The sequence below is a fragment of the Cavia porcellus genome, unplaced genomic scaffold, assembly GCF_034190915.1.
Source record: "Cavia porcellus strain 051 isolate PalLab524CR breed Dunkin Hartley unplaced genomic scaffold, mCavPor4.1 scaffold_13, whole genome shotgun sequence".
Taxonomy (NCBI): domain Eukaryota; kingdom Metazoa; phylum Chordata; class Mammalia; order Rodentia; family Caviidae; genus Cavia; species Cavia porcellus.
In genome coordinates, this window is record NW_026947496.1 from 55,048,051 (window position 1) to 55,065,429 (window position 17,379).

General features: G+C 52.4%; 1 long non-coding RNA gene across 1 annotated transcript; it reads left to right on the forward strand.

Moving 5' to 3' along the window:
* The first annotated feature begins 802 nt into the window (after window positions 1-802).
* On the forward strand, window positions 803-11,083 carry LOC134478427 (uncharacterized). Its single transcript, XR_010051044.1, has 4 exons — window positions 803-882; window positions 3,799-3,865; window positions 5,625-5,783; window positions 9,129-11,083. It is a non-coding gene; the product is annotated as an uncharacterized LOC134478427 (long non-coding RNA).
* Window positions 11,084-17,379: the final 6,296 nt, after the last annotated feature.

Sequence of the window (17,379 nt, forward strand, 5' to 3'; positions counted from 1 at the left end):
GGAGCGAGACCTAGAGCAAGCCCGGATGCCAGGATTCTCCAGCACAGCTCTGACATACGGGGAGACTAAAAGTCACTTAGAGTTGCTGCAGGAGGAGATGTGAGAGGAAAAGATACACAAAGGGCTGGGGAAAGGTCAGCATCGTGAGGGACTAAAACTGTAGACTTGGGCCCAGTCCGGCTGGCAGAGAGACTCCAGCATTGCCAGTGTGTTCAGCTTTCCAGGTGGAAAAGGTCTTTCCTGAGGCCCCAGGTGCAAGGCATGCTGGGCAGCACCCTTCCCGTGGGCTGCTGGAGCCCACCCAAGGCTTCCTCAGGACCATGTTTGTCAACAGACTTGCTGTCCTCCTCAAAAAATACCTGTAGCTGCAGGGAGTCCAAGTGGACGGTTTCCTGTTGGGTGGGCTGGAGAATGGGGACCCAGCATCCAGCTATGAGAAACCCTCCCTGGCAGGGACCCTCACGCCTGAGGCCAAGAGTGGCCCAGACCGCAGGGCCATGCATCTGCCAGTTCCAGGACTCCAGTCGCCCTCCCCCACCTTCCCTGTCACACTTGGGGATGTCGCAGGAAACAATGTGCCTCTGCAAGCCTCCCGGCTGCGTTGGCGGCAGCCTGGCGTCAGGCATCACAATGACTCCCATTTCCTAGGAAACAGGGAGTTGCACTTGTACCTTTGCTGGGAGCCTCCACATTTGGAGCCATCATGTGACTCAGGGAGCTATTTTTAGCCTCCCCCAGCCCTGTGTTGTAGGAAGAATGATTTGATGAAAATACTAAACTCATTAAAAGCCTGGGGGATGGGGAGGGGAGGAGGGGAGGAGAGGCCGGAATGGGGAGGCTGCCGCCTCTGAGAGCCAGGCCAGGCTGAGCAGTGCTGCCCAGGTAATTCTGTGGGGACTTGGCACTTCCTGGGGTCTGTGCGTGGGGGGTGGGGCAATAGGCACCATAGTTCTTACAGCTGCTGTCACTGGCACTATGAGGTGGACTCTGTACCCACGTTACCTCCATCTATTACGTTCCATTGTGCAGTTGAGGAAACTGAGCCTTTTGGAGACCTCAGAAATCACTCAAGGTCATTAGCTAGGAAGCTGAGAAGCAGAGCTCACACCCAGGCCGCTGGCTGGGGAGCTTGCCCTCCCCTCCAGTGACCAGGACCCCGTCTATACAAACCTGGGACTATGAGAACCTTGGGGCACGGGCCTGCACAGTTATCTGGGCCCCTGTGCTTGATGTCCTGCTCTGCTCTCACCATCTTGACACCCTGGGTCACTTTTGAACCTAGAGCAGGGCCTGCCAGGCCTTCCACTTGCATGCTCAGCTGCCTCCTTTCCTTTCACTGTGGTCCCAGATAAGGTCCAGATTCTGAAAACACCTAGACGTGGGCTCCAGTCCCACCTTTGCCTCTTTTTAGCTGTCTACCTCCATGGCTCGGCCTTGTGCCTCTGCACCTTGGTCTCCTGGTTCATCAAATAAAGACGGGACTTGCTCCTAACTCATTTCATTTCTGCAAGGATGAAATGTGGGTTGTAGGGGCAAGCACTCAACACGGAGCCAGGCACAGAGTAGAAACTTTAACTTTAATACTAGTTACTGGGTGTTTGGGGGAGTGGGGGTATGTGTGTATTTTGCCTGAACCCAGGGCTTTCTCACTGAGCTATATGCCCAGTCCTTTTCTGAGATAAGATCTCTCTAAGTTGCTAAGTTGCCCAGACTGTGCTCCAACTCATGATCCTTCTGCCTCATTCTCCTAAGTGCTGGGGTTTAGGTGTGCCTCATCATGGCCAGGTTCCAGCTAGCTATTATCATCCACGAAGACAGTTAATATTTTGAGCTCCTCGACTGCTTGCACCACATGTTACTACTCATTCCTGCCTTCTCTCATACATGCTAGGTTTTCGCAGGGATGCCTCACGGGGACTTTCGAACCTGTTCCCCATAAAAGGCCCCACCCACTGGCCTCTGCACCCCCTTCTGCCATTGCTCACTGCCTGCAGTGCCTAGAGAGGCTCCTAGCTGTGACCTCAGAGCCAAGACTGCGGACTCCAAAGTCTAAGCCAACAGCATGTGTGATTCCCACAGTCCTCCAAGAACAAACGCAGGGGCACCAGCCTCTGGGTCAGTATGGGGAGACACTGCCTCCCCTGAGGACTGTACCACAGCTAACATCTCTCTCCAATAGCCCTGGGGTGTTGGAGCCAAGAGCATCTTCCACTTTACAGAGCAGAATGCCCAGGGAGACTTCCCAGGGATCATGGTCAGAAAGTGACACACCAGGATTAGGATCCAAGCCTAACTGCAAGCCCAAGATAACTAACTGCTGATTTCCCCTATGCTAGGCAGGCAAGAACGGGTGATGGTAGGCTTCTATCCGTAGCCACTTTCTCCAAAGACACTCACAGCCCAACTTGGGCCTGCAGGAAAGAGTAGGGTGGGCAAAAATAGGCCAGTGTCCTCATGCCAGCCTCCAGATACCTGGACAAAGACTCCTCTCTGCTTCCTTTGCCAGATGTGTTTATGTGCTGTGCTACAAACCAGCTCCCCCAGATGCCCACTGTCTCCAAGCTAGTCCCTGTCTGCTTCAGAGCCCAAGCTGCCCCTGGGGTGTGGGTCCATACCGTCTGGGACTGAGAATACCAAGCTAGAAAGAACAGGAGAAGAAATGTTTGCTCCATAGAGGGTCACAGGCAGTTGGCCTTTGAAACCAGCATTTGCCCTGGAAGAACATCAGAAGCAAGGCATGTTTGAAGCCCAAATTGAGCTTCCTGATACCCTGCTCCTGGATATCCAGAGTCTTCCAGGCAAGCACTGGCACCTCCTATCCATGGCCACCTTGTGTGTGCCAGGTCATGCAGGGCTGTGGCAGTAACACCTAGGAGCTGAGGTTAAGGACCAACCAGCATGCTCACATCACAGATGGGATGCTGCTCAGGGCATTCCACATTGTCTCCAGGATGACCGGGGAACTGAGCACTAATCACTAATATGTCCTATATCTAGCTAGTAGTTCTTAGGGTCACCTCCCAAGTAAACTACTGAGGGAAGGCAGCCTAACAACTAAGACTCGTCATTTGTACATTCACTGATCCCACGAGTCCCCCTTGTTCACCTGCCTTGTGTCCCCACAGTCAGTTCCCATGAGCCTCAGTTTCCATCTCTAGATAATGAGAATTGTCTTTCTGTCTGGTGTAATCCTACGTGGCAAGCTTTGGATAATACCTCCATATCGAGTGTCTGGAAGGCATCAGACATGAATAAAAAGACATGTCTACACTGTCTCTGGCACACGCCAGCCCTGTGCAAAGTCCTCCCTCAGTGCTCTCTGCAGACCTCCAAGGACCCTGTACAGTCACCGTATTTACCTTCTTTTACAGGGCGAATTCAAACTTGGGGACGGGGTTAAGCGGTTTTTCCTCGTGACAACAGTCAGTGAGTGGCAAAGCCCAGACCCCAAGCAAGGTCCCTGAGGATCCTGACCTATCCTTCAAGCTACACAATTGTTCCATTCTGCCCCACCCACCAGTCAGTGCACATCAGAGAAGGAACTGGGTCTTCTCGCCCGTCAAACAGCTATTGTCATTCTGTCCAAAGGCTATTCATAGCCTCAGCTGTAAGCGGAGGAGCTCACAGAAAAAGTTGCCCTTGTCAGGAGTCTATTCTCTGTTCCTTCCCTTCCTCACCCTGTGACCTCTGGTAAAACAGTGCACCTCTCAGAACTTTCCACTCTTCACCTGTACAATAAGGTTGTCGTGACAGCTGGCTGTTGGTACTGACTCTGAAACGATGCCCTGTGACTTTCAGAATCAGGTCTGAGGAATGAAGGCTCTAGAGGCAAGCGAGTCTATCACTGCCCACTAGGCAACCACAGGTAAGCCAGATCTGAAACTCAGTTTTCCCTCTTGTGAAATGGGTAACAATTGCATCAGCAGCATAGATATTAAATCTGGAAGACATGTGTAAAGGCCTTCCTTGTGAAACCAGAATTCTCTGTCCATAGGACAATAAAGATTGAGACGTGTGTTTTCCAAAAAAAAACAGCCACAATGCCATCTCCACTGTGTATATACCTCTCTCATTATGATTCAGTTGTTCCTCCCACTGCGAGGCAAGGCACAGTCTGTTCCCTTCCAGCATCTAAACAGGATTGCAACTTTGATAGAAATAACATGTTGTGACTTCCAAATCAGGGTCATGAAACCCAATGCAGCCTGATTCTCTTCAGTTCTTTGGGATGCCCACTTCCTGCTACCATGTTGTCAGGAAGCCCAGGCAGCCTCATGAACATAGAAAAGACACAAGATCTCCAGCCGAAGGCCAGCATCTCTCTCCTAGACACTTGAAGCAGCCACCCAGAAAGCGTGTACTCTAGTCCTAGCCAGGCTGCCTCAGCCTTTGTCATGTGGAGCCAAGCAAAATTCTCCTCATCGTGCTTTGTACCAATCCTTTTATATGATGGTTGTTGAAGGTACTAAGCTTGGGGGTGGTCTGCTTGCAACAGCAGCTGACTGATTCAGAGAGGCTAAGGAAATCCCCAAGGCCATGCAGCAGCTGTGAGACACAGGAGGAAGCCCATTCACCAGTCCACAACTGAACAAACTCACACTAGGAAAGAGTCTCCCTCACAGCCCTTGGAAGAAAGCAACCCCACAGACAACCTAATGTCTGGCTTCCAGCCTCCAGGACTTATTTTGTGGTCATTTGTTCTGGTGGCAGCCCAGGGGGAATCACACAGCTAGCAGAGGAGATGCCTGACTTTCTAATGACTAGTGCTCTGACCTGCACCCCAAAGCATTCTGGGAAGGCTTGCTGGAGCACGCCACTTCTAAAGACTGAGGGAAGCTCAAGAATGAATGCAGAGATGTCAGAGGGAAGAAGTTCTCCATTTAGGTGGCAGCTCGGAGCCTAGAAGCCTCACTCCAAGGTCTGGAGCTACTCTTGTGGCTGGCATTTCTTCCGTGGCCAGGACAAGGGGAGGGGAGGAGCGGGGCCTTTGTGAATCCAGCTATACACCATTTGGATGTCATCCTGAGGGCAGTGGGGAGCCATCTGCCTTTCTCTTCAGAGTCTTGTCACCACAGCAGGAGTGCTCTAAGAGCATTTCACACCAAGCCTGGCCCTCCTCCTCCTCTTCTTCTTAGAGCCTAGCAAGGAGGGAAATGGTGGGTTTGTGCCCAGCAGGAGTAGAACGGTCTTTGCAAAGCCCCCCTGGGTCTGGGAATTAACGGTTGCTGCTGCTGACTGTCACCCTGCTGCCCCTTAGAAAGTGTCATCATTGCCAAGTGTGTTTCCAAATAAAGAAAGGCTTTATAGAGCTGCCTGGGGCTGGGTGGGCAGCTGGAGGGTGGTGGGCTCAGAAGGTCCCTCAGGAAATCTCCTTGCTCAGGGTGGCCCCAGCTAGGCCCTCAGCCCATCTCAGGAGGCCAGGGTGCCCACCTGCTGTCTTCACTGTTCCTGGGAAGGGTTCGTGGATTCGGACACATTCCGCTCACCTCCTATGGAGCCTGGGGCTGGCAGAGTCCTCATGGGGATCGCTGTAGTCTGGAGCAAAGCTTGACATGCCTTTCCTGCCACTGCCTCCTCCCTCAGAAGACATGCTTCCTGTCAAGTCTTTTCTGCATTCCTTCTAGGTCAAAATGCCTCAGCAGCAGCAGTTTCTGAAGCCACTCTGGGGCCTTTCCAGCCTGGGCGACCCCAGCCTCTAAAACATCTCCCCAATACACTCAGCAGAGGCCAACAACCTTCATGTCTGAAGACGGAACAGATGCAGGATGCCCGGAGTGATAAAGGTGAGGAGCCCCCACTGTCAATCCCAAAGGCCCTGCCAGTCTTTCCCAGATACACAAATTGTCTTCAAACCCTGTGATTCACCTGTAACCACAGCAGTTGGGAGGCTGAGACAGGAGGATTGCTGCAAATTTGAGGCTGGCCTAGGCTATATAGTGAGTTTAGGACTAGCCTGAACTACATAGCAAGACCCTGTCTCAAACAAAATAAAAGACCCTATGATTCAGCCAAGGTGTGGTGGTATATAGTTGTCATTGCAGCACTCTGAGACAACAGATTGAAAATATGAGTCCAGTCTGGGAAACAAAGGAAGAGCCCATCTCAAAAATAAAATAATATGGGGCTGGGGGTTTAGCTCAGCGGCATAAGCACCAGCCTTGCAAGCAAGCAGTCATGAGTTTGATCCCCGGTACCGATAAAAAAAATAATAATAAAATAATACAAAAGGCTGGCCTATAGCTCTACACGGAGGCCCTGGGTTCACTCCCCAGTGCCAAGAGAGAGAGACACAGACAGACAGACAAACAGACAGACAGAGAAACAAGAAAAAGGTAGAAGATACCATGGGAAGAGCCCAGAGGTCAGCCTGAGGTCACTCTGACTGGACCCAGCCCGTGGCCCGGTGGGATGGTTACCCACAGGGGCCTGTTCAGGGGTTAGACACAATGTGCAGCTGAAATATGCACAGTGGGAACTTGAAAGAAAGGCAGAAAAAAAAGGTTGGGCTGAGACAGTTGCTCCTGTGTTTGTTTTGTCCTTGCTGCTGAGAAAGGAGAGTTGTTTGTAGTGTGTTCATAGTGTACCCCAGGGTGGAGCTAGGCCCTTTGGGGTTTCCGCAGTGCAACCCTGAAGCCGGCCTCTCTTGGGCCTGCCGGAAAACCTGGAGGAGGCTCAGTCCCCAGAGGCGGGAGACAGATTCCGGAGGAAGAGGATAGAGCCTGAGGATGCACAGAGCACCACAGGTAGATAGCCAGGCCCGGGGGCAGGGGAAGCAACCCTAGAGTGGAGGTGCCAGGCATCACTAGGTTAGAACAGCAGCCCTGGGAAACTTCGAGGGACAACAGGATCTCCTGGGGCCACCATTGCAAACCTGGCCGTGGTCGAAAAGGAGAGTGGAAAGGAAGGACACAGAGAAACAAACAGACAAAAAAAGGGACATCCAGGCTAAAGTGGGGGAGGATGAGATGCTCTCCAGGGAAGAAGACCAAGAATGGATGAGATGGAGAAAGCACTCAGAAAAGGAGAGGAAGGGGGTGGGGGAGGGGATGACAGGACAGGGAGGGCCAGTGAAAAGGAGGGAGAAAGAGGAGGGCCAAGAAGAGGAAAGAGGGAAAGAATGGAAAGAGAGGAGGGAAGCCGGCACCTGGGAGGAGAAAAAGTTGATTAAGGGTGTCACAGGTCCATGACAGCGGGGCCCAGGCTCACAGGCCAAGGCTGCACTGAGCTCGCTCAGATGCTACCCACAGCTGTCCTGGAGCCCAGCCAGGGAGCTGGCCGCCCTGAGCCTGTCTCCCACACCAGGAATGGTTTCCACGGGTGCAGGTGGAACCTAGAGCCTGGCTCACTTTGTTCCTGGAGGCGTGCGTGCTGGCCTGGAACCGTACCTCCTCCACAGGGCTCAGCCTGCCATCCACTTGGCCATAGACCTCGGACCAGGCCAGAGGCACTTGCTCCATGGCACACGAGGAGAGGAAAAGTAGCCCTGTTGGCCCAGCCGTCAGCCAGGACAAGCACTGCCAAGGGAAAGGAGAGCTGGAAAGGTCACCGTTATCCCAGGGGGGTAATGGCTCCTTAGCATTTAGAAATTCAGTTCCAAAAAAGAAGGAAGAATTGCGACACATAACATAAAGAGTGTCTGGAGAGGGGAGAAGCGAATTCGATAGGGAGGCACTCGGACAGGGACGCTGGCAGGGCCAGGCCTCTCTCTGCCCAGGAAAAGACAGAGGGTAGGGGTGCAGGGACAAGATGTGCCCATGGCTTTCAGTACCCAGCACAGTGTTGGGCATTTAGGAAGCCCTCAGCAACTATAATAGGTCCAGGAGTTTTAGAACCAGGTTGAGAGAACAGGTGTAGAAAGAAGCCCTCTGGCCCTGGCTACCAACTGCCTGCCAGGAACAGGCAGGCACCAAGTCAAAGCCACAGTGAGTATCGACGGCTGCCCTGTGCCATCTCCACCCACTCTCCATCTCATCCTTGCCCAGATGCTAACAGATGGGGTCCTCAGTCTCAGTGCATTCTACGGACAATGAGCCCAGCATGGTGGTGCCCACTTGTGATCCAGCACTCAGGGAGACAAAGCAGGAGGATCACAAGTTGGGATCTAGTGCAAGCAACGTGGTTTGGCAAGAAGTAGTCTCAGAACAAAATAGTGTTTTGTTTTTTTGTTTTTGTTTTTTTTTTTTTGTCTTTTTGTTTTTATCGGTACCAGGGATCGAACTCACGACTGCCTGCTTGCAAGGCAGGCACTTATTCCGCTGAGCTAAATCCCCAACCCCTGAACAAAATGTTTTAAAAAGGGTTTGTAGCTCAGTTTGAAGGCCTGGGTTAAATCTGAGAACTGCCAAAAACAAAGAGGAGGGAGCTAAGGTACAAAAACCCTATTTAGCAGTCCCCATGAGGTCACAGGTTCCTCAGTAGCTGAGCCTAGGTGCTGCAGAGGTCCAAAGAGCTGCCTTCCACCAGGTGCAGGCCCCATCATGGCAGCAAGCCACCCCATCGCTCTGAGATGCCCAGTTCTGTTGTCCGGCTGGCAAACCCTGGCTCTCTCTCAGAGCAGAATTCCAGTAAGGGCTGGCCCACATGAGACCCCAGATGAGGAGCCGCAGGCCCTGGACACCACAATTAGGGGCACAGAGCACCCATCTCCCAGCTGTCCCTGCCAGCCCTCTGCTTCCAGATGGGAGCACATCAGGACACTAGTACTCAGGCCAGAAGGGTCCCCGGCCTGGCTTGGAAAGTAGAGGAAACCCTGAGGTCAGAGAAGAGAGGACCTTGCAGGCCAGTAAGAAAATGATGTTTCTTAACCAAGCCATGATGTAAGGCATGTGTGTGTTTGTGTGTGTGTGTGTGTGTGTGTGTGTGTGTTGCACGTACATGTGTGTAGTGTCTGCAGCATGTGGTTTGGGTATCTACATATAGCGTGTGAGTGCAGGGTGTGGTGTGTATGTAGGGGAGGTGACAGTCACTGTGGAAAACCAGTGCAGGAGCAAGGTCTGAGTGAAGGAAGGAGCAGCAGGTGGCGGAGAGTAGGGCAGGGGAGGAGAGGACAAGATGGGGGAGGAGGAAGTGGCAGGGGCAGGGAAGGGAAAGGAGGTGGCCAGGGACCCCAGAAGCCCGTACTTCTCCAGGTCACAGAGGTTCTCATGGAGTGGAGCATTCGTAGGGTGGGGAAGCCTGCTCAGCTGCCCTGAGCTGTGTTCGCTCTCACCCTCATCGCCCGCAGCTTCCGTCCTGATGACCAGAAGCGGACTGAATCCACAGCGGGTGAGCTGGTGACCAGGGAGAGTAGTTTCAATTGGATCTCGAGTTTCTCTCAGGGATTTGCCATTGCCCCATCTGGTTCTGCCTTGGCCTGACTCAGAGAGGCGCCTCCCTGGTTGATGGTCACTGGCTGGCTATGATTGGGACTGATCAGCCCACTCATAGTGGGACCCTGCCGATATGGAGAAAAACCCTCCAGCCCCACTTGCTTGTGAACTCCACACCTCTATGCAGTGCACACTCCTCAGCTTCACTATGGATAAAATCTCTGTCACGGGGTGCATGACGGGAGCAGGAATTTGGACACAGCTCAAACTGTGATTCAATCCACTACCCTCTTTTCTTGGGCTTACACTAGGGTCCAGCGGATGACCTTTCAATTCAGAGGCCAAAACTCCAGCTCAGAACAGCCAGGGCTGCCATTTTCTCGACACGCAGCCTAGAAGAGTCTTAGAATCTGACTGCGCATGCTCAGACCACCCATTACGTCACGCTTTACTTCCAATCATCCTTGTTTCTTTATCGCATAAAAACTTCCAAGCTGGGGCTGGGGTTTTAGCTCAGCAGCATAAGCACCTGCCTTGTATACAGGCGGTCACGAGTTCAATCCCTGGTACCGATTAAAGAAAAAAATCACAAAAAAAACCCTCCAAACCCTTTCATCAGGGAGGCCAATTTGAGGCCCACACTCTTGTCTCCATATGCTTGCTCACCCCATAGTTTCTCTTTTGTCAAACTTGTCATTTTACCAATTGGCATAACACACTATGAGAAAAGAACTGGCCTGCTTTGGTAACACTGTGACCAACTATGACTGCCCATGCTGACTGCAGCCAAACTGATGAACTGAGTCTGCTTGGCATGACAACAAATTGACCAAAGACCAACTCAGGGCCACACGGTTGATGCACTGGCTAGTTGGTGATAACTGTGTTGCTGGCTGCCTAATTCAAGCTGACTATAACTAAATAACTTACCGTGAATAGCTACTGTGACTGTCTGAATTCTGTGACTGACTGTCTGAAACAGGCTGTGTGGGCAACAGATTATGACCTGATAACTCCAAGTGATGATCTTGATGGTTACTCAGTGGCTCTGACTGATTCTCTAGCTAAGGGACAGGTGATCTCTTTTAGACTGTGACAGAGTGCCTCGATCAGATCCCTCTCAGAGACTGACTGATTGCCTGGTGTTTCTTTTTTTTTTATCGATACCAGGGGTTGAACTCATGACCATGCGCTTGCAAGGCAGGCACTTATGCCACTGAGCTAAATCCCCAGCCCAACGTGGTGTTTCTTTATGGTTGTGACTGACCAGGCCACAGAACGTGGCTGCTTGTGACTAACTGTGATTTACTCTTAAATTGACACAAACTGACTATATCCAAAGGACAGGATCAACTGGGTAGACTGATAACATACCTTGAATATTAAAAAGTGACTGCAAGATGGACTGGGTGGCTGGAACATCACAGGGTGTCCTGTGGCATGAATCGTTGTGACAGTGTATGATGGTTAATCTTGACTATCAATTTGATTGGTTTGAGAGGAGCCTAGGAGATTGGTGGGTGTGGCTGGGTGGCTCACAGGGGCATGACGTTGGGGTCTGTGTTTGATCTGTAGTGCATTATGCTCTGGTCATCCTCTTCCTTCATTCTCAGCCACCGTGAGTTGTGGAGCCATACCCTTATGCCATGTCTCCACCTTGACACCAGATGCCTGTGGACTGAAACCTCTGAAATTGTAAGCCAAAATAAAACTATTCTCCTATAGGTAGCACATGGCAAGTAATTTGTCCCAGTGACAGGAAGCTAATGCATAGTAGAACTGAGTCGCTGTGAAACAGTATTCTAGGGACCAACTGACTTGAATGTGTTGACTGGCTGACTGAGCCTGACTGGTTGTCTGGTTGACTGGCCGCCTGTTGCAAATGGCTGACTAGTCCTGCCTTGACTAACTAAGTGACTGACGGGTTGACATTGACCAGATGGCAAGAGACATACTGACCATGACTGTGACTTCAGTGTGAGTGGCCATGTCTGACTGTGTAATAGAATCTGACAGTGAGGCAGTGACTAATTGATTAACTTACTGGCTGACTGAGATTGCCTGGGCCTCTGACTGACCAGCCATGACTGTGATTCTTGATAAAAGTGTCCATACATAGGTGACTCTAACTAGTGTAGCAAAGTCTGCCTTACTGTAAGACAACCAACTCTCTGGCTGGCAGGGTGTGTTGACCAGCTGACTGGTTGCAGTTGACCAGGCAACTGGCTGACGGTGACTGTGACTCATGGTGCAAGTGGCCATGCCTTGCTGTGTGGCCCTGTCTGTGTGTTGGAGTCTGACTGTGAGAAAATGGCAGACTGACTGACTTTCCTGGCTGGCTGCCCCTAGGTCAGCCTGTAAACACAGTCCCTACCCTTCCCGGAACCATTGGAGTGTGCTTGCTCATGGGAGCAGGCCCCGCCTGAGGGGACAGAGAAGCTTCTGTGGAGCAGCGGGGGCAGGAAGGGGAGAACAGGAATAGGCCCTGCCCAGGGCTGGGCCCAGATGGAAAGTTCTCCTCCTCGCCCTCGCAGGGGCTGGGTCATTGGCACACATTCTGGGTTGTGATTTTGGCTCCAGTCTTATAGGGCCTTTGTTTGGGGGCAAAATGGGGAGGGGAACAGGGGGAGCCTATAAAAATATAGAGCCAATAACTCACTGACATTGCTCCAATTATAGAGGCTTCGGGTGGAGGAAGTGGGGGGAAGCAGTGGGGGTGCGGTAGGCCTGCTGCCTGCTGGTTATGGGGCTTGGACTGGGGCCAAACGCTGCCCTAGAAAATCCAGGCCTTGTGCTGCACGGCTGGGGAACCCTTAGGACGGAGCCAAGTGTCTGCCAGTCACACCCTGGTCCTTCTGCCATTTTATAGCAGAGGAAACCGAGGCCCACAGCCCTCCGTGGCCCAGGGCATTTCCCAAAACCCAGCCTTCCGGGTCACTCTGCCAGAGCCCTGAAACATGTAAACTCCAGCCGCTCTTTTCTACCCCAGAGGCGCTGGCAGCAGGCTTTCAAGGGCAGAGTCTGTCACCTTGAGCTGGTCTGAGCCTCAATTTCCTCATCCCTTAAGTTATTTACATTTCTAAGAGGAAACCATGAGCAGAACTCACACTGGGTGTCCAGGTGCCTCCGTCTCTTTGAATGTGCAGTCCCTGGCAAGGGCTTGGCTTTCATGCCTCAATTTCCTCACCCCAAATCCGGAATGAGATCTGTAATGGCACTGATTTCACAAGCTTCTTGTGAGGAGAAGAAAACAGCACAGATAGTCTTCAGCTTAGTACTTGGCACCATAAACAACCAAGAAATGTGAACTTCCATTAACTTAAGAATACTCATTTCTCAGTAGATGTGTTAGGATTCATCAAGAGCTTCAATGTCAGTGTGATGGGGTCACCACGACACTCAGTTCCACAGTCTGGTAATGGGACCATCAGCGAACCCAGCTGAGCCTTCCCGGGTCAGCCTGAACTGCCACCTGCTCCCCGAAGGAGAGGGCCAAACACTACCTCAGAGTCTCTGGGGGGGAGCAGCTGCTCCCTACAACCCAGCTGCTGGGGCATGGGCCTCAGGGAGAGGGAGGTGAAAAGGAGGAAACTCTCCAGGGCCCCCTAGGAAGATCTGGGTCCCATGGTCCTGTGGAGGCCTCTTCCAGGAAAACTGGGTGTCTCGAGTCCCACTGAGGCAGGAGGGAAAGCTGAGCTCTCACCTGGAGCTGAGCAGGGCCAGGGCAGCTCTGGAGGCAGAGCTGAGCCAGCTTGAGGGTCTCTGGGGATCAGAAGAGCCCTCCCACCACACTACTCAGAGGGCCACTGGGGAGCTGGGCTCATGGGATCACCTCAGTTGCTTACAGCAGCCTACAAATGACAACACACCAGGGAAGGACGCTTCCTCAAGGTCACTCCTGAGAAGCAGCAAAGCCGCTTCCTCACCACGTGGTCCTCATTCCTTCTTTCCTAACACCAGCAGGTTGCACTAACCCTTTTCTGGGCTCAGGGCTGGCACTATGGGGAAGAGGCCAGTCTCTCTCTGCCCCGAGGCCATGTCCTCTCCTAGACTGTAGTCAGCAGAGGCTGAGGTACAGAGGCAGGACTGGGCTTACCTCTGTTCCAGTTCCAACTCAGGACTGACTGGACCAGCAGCCTTGGGCTAAGGACTGTCTCCTCTGACCCAAGTTCTTCCTGCTGTGCAACGGGGAGAGTTTGGACACCAGTCGCACAGGGTAACGGGTGTGCAGGGGGCAAGCAGGAAGCGGTGTGAGCCCGAGCGTAGGGTGGTGCGGAAGGGAGCCTGGCCCAGAGCATGTGGACCCCACTGAGGGCCAGTTTGAGCCAGACAGGGGGCTCTCGGGGCTGGAAAGGCTGGAGCTGGAATCCAAGAGGATGAGGCCAGAAAGGACACCGCGGGCTGGGACAGAGTCAAGGCAGTCTGTTCCAGCTCCCAGGCCCGCATAGACGTCCCCTCAGTCCAGGTAGGGTCCTCGGACAATCACAGCCCGTTCTCCTGCCTCTGTTCTGAAGGTTTTGGAGAGAAATCAGTTCTTTGTCCTGTCCAGCTTCTTTTCCAGCCTCTGGACCCAGCGCGCTGGCCTCGGTTCCTGCCATTTCAACCCCTTGGCTCCTTCGTCATTCTGCCCTCTGTCTCGCTGATCGCCTGTCTCCCTCTCATAAGGGCCCTTGTGATGACATTGCTCCCTGAATAATCTTCTCATCTCAAGGTCCTTAGCAAAACTTCAAAGCTCGTCCTGCCTCGAGGGAGGCTGTTTTCTCCCCGCGAGACTCTGGCTGCGGGGACCCACATGGCTCATTTACCGCCGCTCCAGGAGCAGCCCTCGCCTGCATCCCATTCCACTGGCCTCTGATTCTGCTCTATTTTCCTCTGATCCTCTCATTTTAACTGCTGTATTAGAGATGCATGTGTTTGTTTTCTGTTTCACCCAGCTGTGTTGTAAACTACCCAAGGACTGGGATTGGTCTGACTTGGTCATTAATGGATAATCAGACCTAAAAGTGTGTAGTACGGGGAGCACCCAGGACACAGATCCCAGGCCCTGCCCTCCCCGATTCCCCAGGACACAGCCCCCTGGTAACCCTCTCCTAGAAAATGGCCCTCTGGAGGCAAGCTCCCTCCCCAGGAAGGACTCTATTTCGTCTTACTCAGCCCGCCAAGTGCCCCCAAGACACTGTCCCTGAGAGGCTTTGGGGCACCCTTGGACTTCCCTAGAGAGGGCCATGCCACAGGACTGGACCAGTCCAGGGCCGGTGGGGTCAACAGTGGCCTCCATGGAGATATTTGTCCAGGTCCTGCCCTCCAGATATAATGACTGTGACCCAATTTGGAAAAAGCATCTTTGCATCATTAAATTAGGGCTCTTGTCTGGGATCACAGTGTGAGTCTTAAACCCAATGACAAGCGTCCTTTTATTTTTGACTTTTTTATTATATATTTGTGATTCATGATGAATACGTTCCTCGTGGTACATGGTCAGATCGCCTCCTCCCGGCTGCTCCAGGTCCAGATCCCCTTCCCATCCTTGCAGCATCTACTGTCCTGTTCCCTGTCACCCTCTTATTTTGGTCTTTAAGTTGCCTCTCTTTCGGGTTTCTTATGAAGAGAAGCCATGTCCTTTTGGAAGGCAGAAGGGAAGACGCCTAAAGAGCAGCAGGCCGCGGGAAGGTCCTGCCGCCCGCCCCACTCAGAGCTGAGAGCAGGGAGAGCAGTCCTCTGAGCCTTCAGAGGGAGCAGGGCCCTGCTGACGCCTTGACCAGCCTTCTGGCTGCCAGGACCATGAGGAAGACATTTCAGTCATCGTCAGTCATCTGGGTGCAGTTAACTTGTTATGACAGCCAGAAAATTCTGTAGCACGGCAGGGAAGAGCAAACTGACCTCCTGCTGCAGCCCCAAAGAGCATGCCTCTCAGAGTCACAGTGCTCTGCTGGACAGGACTCTGGCCCAGGAACTGGACTCCCTGCTCTGCTTCCAAGCCACCACCAGCCCTACCTGCACCCCTGCCACCTCTTGAGCAGACCCAGCGTTTTCCTCCTGAAATGTGTTTGCAGAGAGAACCTGGACCACTTGCCATTCATTTGTTCCACCCTGTACTCAATTATTCAGTCAACAAACCACTTCTGAAGGTCCTACCATGTGTTTACTTAGGGAATAAAGAGGAGCAAAATCCTTGTCCTCTTAGGGTAGCATTCTGTACAGAAGGGGCGGAGAGGGAGGAGAATATCCCATATGCATACAAAGCTGTTAACAATGTATACAGCATTCCTTAGAAAGTCCCCTAAAGTTTTTGTGACTCCCTGGGGGCACTGCGACATGAGAGAGAGAGCTAATGATGGGAATGGCATGGGGTAGGGTTAGGACTGTCACTATGTGCCCGGGGAGCCCCTCTCCCCTTCACCAAACTGTTGCGTGGAGCTTGGTTCTGCTAAGAAACAGCAGAACAGGGCCAGCCTGTGGGCCAGACAGCAGCTGTGGCTCCCACAAGCTGAGCCCTGTGGGCCAGGGTGGCCAGAAGGGCAGACAGGACTAACGTTCTAGGAAGGAAGGCACCGCTGGCCAGAGTCTGGAACAGGGATCAGGTCCAGAGTCCACGCCAACCCTAGCCTTTATGGGGACAGAAAGCAAGGTCATCTGACCTGTGGACTCTGTGGGCAAGAAGGGTTTGAGGTTGGACCTCGCCTGGGGAGGACAGGAGACAGGCTTGTAACGAATACCTGCCATTCCCTGTGGATCCACCGTTTGCCAGGCCCGGAGGACCTGTTTTATACAGCTGACGATCAAACTCTCCAGGTGCGCATTACTCCAAGCTCCCATTTGGTAGATGACAAGACTGAGATTCATGAAAGCCACATAGCTCTAAGGGCCTACAATTCAAGTCTAAGGCTCAAGTTTGAATCCAGTTTGATTTCAATCGCCTCAGACTACTGCTTTTGGCTCTGTTTCTGAATTAGTAAAATGTTTTTGATTTCAAGGGACAGATATCTAATTCAGACTGACTTCAGCCTACTCCCAAAAAGAATGTGTTGTAACATTTAAGGTTTTCAGGCACAGCTGGATCCAGATGCCGAGTTCTTACAGTTCTCGCTCATTCTTTGGCCCTGTTTGCCTCTGTGTCAGCTTCAATTTATGACACAACAGCTACCAAAGACAGCAGCCAAGTCCCCAGTGTACACCCTAAAAGCTTCATGTACTCCCAGCAACAGGAACCTCTGTTCCAATAGTTCTGGTGCGAGTCCTAGGAATCATTTTCACTGGCTCAGCTTGGGTCACATGAGCAGCGCAGAGACAATCATCTGCTCAGTACAGTGTAGCACTGCTCTTGTCCAGGACTGGATCAGGTATCCACCCCTGAGCCCACAGCAACCTCTCATCTCTGAATCACAGCCTGCAATGTGGAGCGATGGCTCGCCAGAGGGAATGGGAAATTGTGTACGAGCAGAAGAGAAATTCTGTGTGCTGGACCTATGGACCCACTCCAGCCTCTGCTTCTCCTTTCATCTCAGGAAAGGTGACATATGTCATCCTGCTCCTCCTCACAAAGGCTTTTTCTACTGGGGGGAGACCAGGATTAAGGCTGCCCTTCCTGGCAATTGATATGGTAAAGGAAGTACTCTGCACATCAGCTGCCCATTGGCTCTGAGCTTAGCCACTTCTTCCTCTGGTCAATTGGGTGCAAGTGTGCTTCAGGTCAGCAGGGCCTGAGCAGATTGCTTCCTTTGCCATGGACACTGGGCTTCTGCCGGCCACTATGACATCCTTTGTGAACCTCTGATTCACAAGGGAACCTTGTTTTCATGAACCCAAAGCCTGTAGAAGAGCTGCCGAGGTGACCCACAGACCCATGTTGAGGCGACCACTTGTCACAACACAGTGCTTGGCCAACACATTCATGAAATGGGGGATTTCTTATGTTGAGGGAAACCACTATTGTTTGCAGCAGTTTCTGAGGGAGTTAGTGCTCTGGGTTGTGGAAGGTCTTCCCAAGATGCCTTGCGGGTCTGGGACAGCACAGCAGCCGTGTTTCAGCTCCAAAGGAAGTCTCTAGAAGGAGTTTCGGCACCTTTTCTAG